The sequence below is a fragment of the Aquarana catesbeiana genome, linkage group LG04 (genome assembly GCF_042186555.1).
Source record: "Aquarana catesbeiana isolate 2022-GZ linkage group LG04, ASM4218655v1, whole genome shotgun sequence".
In the NCBI taxonomy this organism is placed as follows: domain Eukaryota; kingdom Metazoa; phylum Chordata; class Amphibia; order Anura; family Ranidae; genus Aquarana; species Aquarana catesbeiana.
The window spans coordinates 76,026,570-76,034,016 of record NC_133327.1 but is presented as its reverse complement, the minus strand read 5'-3'; positions in this window follow the sequence as shown (position 1 = coordinate 76,034,016).

Below are 7,447 nucleotides of genomic sequence, written 5' to 3'. Positions count from 1 at the left end.
AACTTTCGTTGTTCGACCGCTTGTTCGCCCCCCCCGGACCGACCACAATGCAGTGTGGCGTTGAACAGTGCATTGCAAGCCCTGATTGGCTGAAGCAGTGAAAGCTTCAGCCAATCAGGGCACAGAGCACTGTCAGAGTCATGATTGGACACTGTCATCATGACTTTATCCAATCATGGCTCATTCCCGCCCCACAGTATAAAAGTATTCTTTCAATGGCAGCCATTTTCAGTGTGATTTTGGTGTGGAGAGAGCTAGAACAGGGCTCTGTTCCGTGCTATTAGTTAGTGTGCTATACTGTGCTATTTTGCTTCAATTGTCAGTGTAGAATATTAGTTTAGTGTCAGTCTAGGGATAATGTGGGTGTAGTGAGGAGGACCATCATTCAGCTTTTCATAGTGTGTAGCTAGAGTAGGGACAGCCCAGATAGTTTCAGTGTAGTGTAGCGAGACCGTGTCAGTAATCTTTACATTAGTATATAGCTAGAGTAGGGACAGTTCACATAGCTTCAGTGTAGTGACGGTCGAACACCATCTATTTGATTGCGTTACTGCCAGTTTAACGCCATATTGTATTGCGTGCGTTACTGCCAGTTTAGCGCCATATAGTTTTGCGTGCTTACTGCCAGTTTAACGCCATATAGTTTTGCATGCATTGCTGCCAGTTTAACGCCATATCGTTTTGCGTACGTTACTGCCAGTTTAACGCCATATAGTTCTGTGTGCGTTACTACAAGTTTAACGCCATATAGTTTTGTGCGTTACTGCCAGTTTAACGCCATATAGTTCTGTGTGCGTTACTACAAGTTTAACGCCATATAGTTTTGTGCGTTACTGCCAGTTTAACGCCATAAAGTTTTGCGTGCTTTACTGCCAGTTTAACGCCATATTGTTTTGCGCGTGTTACTGCCAGTTTAACGCCATATAGTTCTGTGTGCGTTACTACAAGTTTAACGCCATCTAGTTTTGTGCGTTACTGCCAGTTTAACGCCATTTACTTCTGTGTGCATTACTGCCAGTTTAACGCCACATAGTTCTGTGCCCACACTGTACGTTTGCAGTATATTGTATCCGTGAAGTGTGTCTGTGTAGTGTGAGTACTCAAATTAAAGGACACCAAACACCTCTTTACATTGATTAAAGTGCATCTAGGTACAGATTTCAACTTCTCCTTTACATTTGCTTATAAGCACCGCCCCCTCCCTCCCAATAGTGTCTGGGAGAACAACAAGGAGAGGCAAACATTCCCTTGGCACTGTAAGGAGGCCAGCAACAAATGTGTCCACAGGCAAAGGTGGACATGGTGGTCAGTCCTCAGGCGGGGCATCGTTTCCTCTATTTAGTGAGTTTGCCTGTGCTTTTCAGCCACAGCATGCAGAGGAGGTGGTGGACTGGCTTACTAAACCTTCCTCATCCTCCTCATCCTCTGTCACACAAGTAGAGACAAGTGTGCAGTCCCCTGAAGTTGCCAGAGTGGATAAACCTGCCTCCTTGTCCACATCTATTCCTGCCATAGCCCTAACATCAGCCATTGAGGAGTCAGCTGAGTTATTTGACCACAGCGTCAGCCACTTGCTCCTTGATGATGCCCAGCCATTACTGGATTTAGATGCTGGTTCTGAGGTTGAGGATGACAGGAACATGAGCCTAGAGAGGGGGAGGAACACTGGTAGACAAATTGGCATTCATGTTCCCCACGCTGCAGTGTATTGCCAAGTTGTCTCCAGTGGTAATGATGAAGATGGAGATGATGATGATAAGGTCACTGATGCGACTTGGGTGCCAGATAGAGAGGAAACTGAAGGTGAGGCAGCGTAAACCCAAGGAGGTCAGCATCAAGAAAGAGTAGAGAGCAGCCACCCTATTCCATCACATTCTGCAGCTGTTATCTCCCAGCCCACTCCCCACAGCTCAGCTGTCTGGGCCTTTTTCAGCACATCTGCAGGAGATCGCACTGTTGCTATCTGCAAACTGTGTCACAGGCACATCAAACGTGGAAAAAACACCAACCATTCGGGTACCACATACCTAACAAGGCATTTAACGACCAACCACTCAGCCCATTGGCAAGAGCACCTAAAAGCCACACAAAAGGGGCATAAATCTGTCCCTTCTCCTCCTCCTTACCCACTTCAGTCTGCCCCTGCGATACCGAATCATTACCTTTCAGCAGCCTCCACTGACAGGGATGATGGTATAGCACAGGGTGTCCAAGGTCCTAGCAGCTCATCTACCAGCAGCACACCACCATTTGTAGACTGTAGCCGGCAAATTTCTCTGCCCCATCTTCTGCAGCGGAAAAAAAAATACAGTCCCTGCTACCCACATGCCCAGCGCCTGAATGCAAGCTTGTCAAAGCTGTTGGCTCTCCAACTTCTGCCTTTCAGCCTGGTGGATTCTGTCCCCCTCCGTGAATTTGCACAATGTGCTGTACCACAAAGCCAGGTTCCCAGTCGATACTACTTTTCACGTAAGGCCATTCCATCTCTCTACCATCATGTGGAAGGGAATGTTCTGGCATCGCTGGGCAAGGCAGTCAGCCCTAAAATCCACCTTACTGTTGCCACGTGGTCCAGCAAGCATGGGCAGGGATGATATATTTTGTTCACAGCACACTGGGTAACGCTGCTTGCAACTCGAAAGAATGCAGGACAGGGCTTAGTGCTGCAGCTTGTTGTGCCCCCACGTCTCCATATAACTAGTGGCGATGATGCCAGACCTGTGAGCTCTACCCCTTCCTCCTCCTCCTCTGCCACCTCCATGCCCTCCTCTGCAGAATTGTCCTATAAACATCAGGTACCCCCTAAGCGTTCAAAGGGCTTTTCCCAGAGTCAGGCTAAAAGGTGCCATGCAGTGCTTCAGCTGGTGTGTTTAGGGGACAGGAACCACACCGGAGCAGAGATTCTTGCAGGTCTGCAAGGACAGGCCCAGATGTGGTTCACACCACACCAGCTGGAGCCAGGAATGGCGGTGTCCGATAATGGCTCAAACCTCCTGTCCACCCTTAGACAGGGAAAGTTGACACATGTGCCATGCCTGGCACATGTCCTCAATTTGGTGGTGTAGCATTTCCTAAGTACGTACCCAGGGTTGCAAGATGTACTAAAGCAGGCCAGAAGAGTCTGTAGCCATTTCAGGCGGTCATACACAGCCAGTGCTCGGTTGGCTGAAATTCAGGGGGAATTCCACCTGCGCGTAAACCGCCTGATTTGTGACATGCCCACCAGGTGGAACTCAACTTTGGGAATGCTGCAGTGGCTATACATGCAGCAGAGGGCCGTCAACGAGTACTTGTGTCAATACGGCACGACGATAGGCTCAGGCTGCCTCAGCTTTTTTCCCCACGCCAATGGCTGATCATTAAGGATGCATGCACTGTATTGTCACCATTTGAGGCCACAAGGATGGTGAGCAGTGATAGTGCATGCATCAGTGACACAATCCCTGTTGTGTTCCTGCTGGAGCAGACTCTGTGTGACATTATGGACAGGGCACTGGAGGCAGAGCAGCAGGAGGAAGAGGAGGACTTCCTTTCCTCTCAAGGCCCACTTTATGCAGACACCATCGTTCCTATGTCACAGAACACACAGGAGGAGAAAGGGGAATGGAGGATGAGGAGGAGGATTCTGGCACTTTCATAGGCTTTGAAGAAGAGGAAGACATGCGTCAATCTGTAAGCGATGGCTTTCCAACCCCAGGACCCTTGGGAGTAGTACGTGGCTCGGGGGAGGAAATTCCAGATGCTGTCATCCTGAGTGACCCCGAGGAGTCTGCTTCTCAAGCCTCTGCAAATTTGAGGCGCATGGGCAACCTCATGCTTCAAAGGAGAAGGTTGATTACTGGTTGGCAACCCTCCTTGACCACCGTTATAAGGGGAAGTTCTCTGAACTCATCCTGTCCCCACAGAGAGTGCAGAGGATAAAATCTCTTAAGGACACATTAAAGAGGATTTTATTGAACGTTTTTCCTGACTCTAGTAGGTTACAGTGTGACGATCCACTGGCTTACTGGGTCATGAGAATAGACCACTGGCCAGAACTTGCCCAGTATGCTATTGAGTTGTTGGGCTGCCCTGCATCCAGTGTACTTTCAGAACGGGCATTCAGTGCTGCAGGAGGTTTCGTTACTGATCATAGAATGCATCTGTCCACAGAATCTGTGGATCATTTGACTTTTATAAAAATCAATCAGTCCTGGATTACCAGCTATGAAGCCCCTAAAGCCGAAGTCACTGATTAAGTCTTTTTGGGATGTGGAATCTCTGCAGGACTTCGAGGCTGCCTAGCTTTGAGGGTGTTCAATCATTTCATCTGGAAGAATGTTTTTGGTATTGGTTTCATGGGCACAATTAACACCCAAAGACCAATTTTTCTGCACCTGTCTGACAGGTGCATATCATTGCAATTTTTTACAGCAAGGCAAATTCTTGCTTGCATCAAGAGTACCTCTATAGGGTTACGGTGGGAAGGCACCACCTACACCCAAAGACCAATTTTTCTGCACCTGTTTGACAGGTGCATATCATTGCAATTTTTTACAGCAAGGCAAATGTTTGCTTACATCAAGAGTACCTCTATAGGGTTACGGTGGGAAGGCGCCACCGACACCCAAAGACCAATTTTAACGCACCCGTTACTTCTATCCAAAGTCAAAGTGACACCAGAATGTATCCAAAAAAATCTCTAATCTTGTTCCCAGTGCACTACATTGTGGCCTCATCATACACACTGGCTCCCCAGCTGTTGCTGAGCAAAATAAAGGCAGCTTGCAGGAAAAATGTCATTTTTTTGGCTTTATAAATTCAATTATTGCTGCAGCAGATTCTAGACATGGTACAGATCTGCCACTTTACAGTTAGACTAAGGGGACCCCCCTGGCACTATATTGGAAGGAATTTTTCATTTTTAGGCTTTCACTTTAAAATCAAAAAATCACTGCTCATTTAAAAATTACGTTTTTCACAAACTTTTCTTTTATTGATCCGTGTCCCCCAGAGCAGAGCCCGGACCCCTATAACCATTGTATGCCTAATTACTGGCATTTAAGCCTTCAAAATGGGCACTTTTGATATTTGATGTTCGGGTCCCATTGACTTTAATTGGGTTCGTTGTTCGGGTCCGAACGTTCGCGGTGTTCGGAAGTTCTGGTCCGAACTGAACAGGGGTCCATTCAGCCCATCCCTAGTACTTATCAATTTACACAGTGCTTTACAGATACATTGCACATTTACATTGGTCCCTACCATCAATTTACACAGTGCTTTACAGATACATTGCACATTCACATTGGTCCCTACCCTCAAGGAGCTTACAATCTAAGGTCACTAATTCACATTCATACACTAGGGCCAATTTAGACAGAAGTCAATTAACCTACCAGCATCTTTGGAGTGTGGGAGGAAACCAGAGTACCCAGAGGAAACCCACACAGGCACAGGGAGAACTTGCAAATCCAGGCAGCTAGTGTCGTGGTTGGGATTCAAACCAGCAACCCTTTTTACTGCTAGGTGATAGTGCTACCCACTACACCACTGTGATGTTTTGTTATCGCGTGAGAGAACAAAGGATTTAAAGTGACCCCGTCAAAAATCGGCCAAATAATGGTTCCCTGCAACAAAAGAGCTCTTATCCTTTCTGGTGGCCGATGTGTCCTCGCTTTTGTTCCAGCTTTCATTACTGTCTTTTGTCTCTTCCAGGAGTGTCGGATGCTTGTTATCCCTCACTGGTGCTTTGCTCCAACCCATGTGTCACTACAGAACATCGCAGTGATGTAGGGGTCAGAGGAAGAAACCACAGCATGTAGTGGGGAACACATGCATCTGACATTCTAGGAAGTGTTGAAAGCCAAAGTCAATGACAAAGGTTGCAGCTCTGGAACGGGGGAAGGCACAGATGCTGCCAGAGAGATCAGTATAATTACTCTTCAGTTGCAGGGCATCACTGTTTGGATTATTATTTTCCCGACAGGTTTACTTTAGGGGCTCATTTACACATGCATGGTAGCCCTCTAAAGAGAAATCTGTGGTGGATAACTCTTCCAAGGGCAGTGAGGAGTTATTATGCTGCCTCCTTACTGCCTGTTTTAATACCTAAAAGCTTGAACCATAATGAAATGTCTGAGGCGTGGCCCCTTTCACTAAAAGGTGAGTTTTTTGGGGGGGGTTTTCTGCACTGAAATGCAAAGCATTGCGGCTATAGCATGTGTATACACCATACAGCTGCCTTTGAAGCTTGTGGGGGGGGGGGTGTAAAAACACAGCTATGGCCAATGTAAACATGCCCACATTATCACACTACAGTATCAATGGGATCAATAGCTTTACTGGCACATGCATGAGATTAAAGTAGTTCCGTAATAGCACCGCTATTACAAAGTGGCTTTATTGCTGCACCAAATGCAAAAAAAAATACCTCCAGTTTATAGATAAGGAAACTTAAGGTATTTAAGATTAACTCTATGTTAGCATACAGAGACAGGCAGAGTGCCTGTCTCTGTACACTGTGTAGCAGCATGTTTACCGCCACTACCCCCCTTCCTGTCAATGGTTGTCAAAAATGCTGTCTGCAACAACAGTTAACAGGCTCCTAGCAGCCATTGATGCCAACAGTGGGCAGAGGCTGATGAGAAATGTCAGGAATCAGCAACAGGGATGGTGGAATCAGCTACACTCAGGAAACTGGCACATACTGTGTATGCTTTAAGTAAGATTTATTTACAGTGAAACACAATCCTTTCAAACCAGCACACAACAAACATAAAAATATAAGTAAACCAAAAACTCAGTGACAGAATACCTAATAACTAACAAACAGAAATCCAACTAACTATATACAATATATACATAATGGGGAACACAGAGAAGCAGGGAACAAGGCAGCAGGATACAGGGTACAGAGTACAGGGCAGGAGCAGGAGCAGGATAACAGCTAGCAGTATCTAGCAGCAAGCAAAACACTGGAGCAAAAGGCACTGATAGGTGAGGACCTAAATACCCTCCTAGCAGCCAGCAACAGATGGAAACTGATTATTGGGATCTGCTGGCTGGAAGACACTCGCTGGTGGACACTGGAATTACAATCTTCCACTCTGGAAAGCACAGTAGGTGAAATAGGTCTTGACAGGGAAGCTGCTTGACAGCAGGCAGTATTCACATTTTATAGCCAATCCTAGGCTTTCTAATCTTTAGAAAATTCCAACAACATCATGATGAGAGGCAGCAAGAGGATAGGTCAGCTGTGAGCCTGAACTACAGGACTGCTGGTCTTCAATTGTTGAAGAGGTATATATGAATAGGAAAAAGCAAGGTGGAAAGGATCTGGTGTAGGCAAACACACTATGGGTGTCCTTAGGAATATATTGACACCAGTAGCAGATCGCGCACCCAGTGCATTTTGAACACGATGCAGGAAACGTGCGTGGAATGCAGGTGTTCTGGTGTAAAGAAGCCC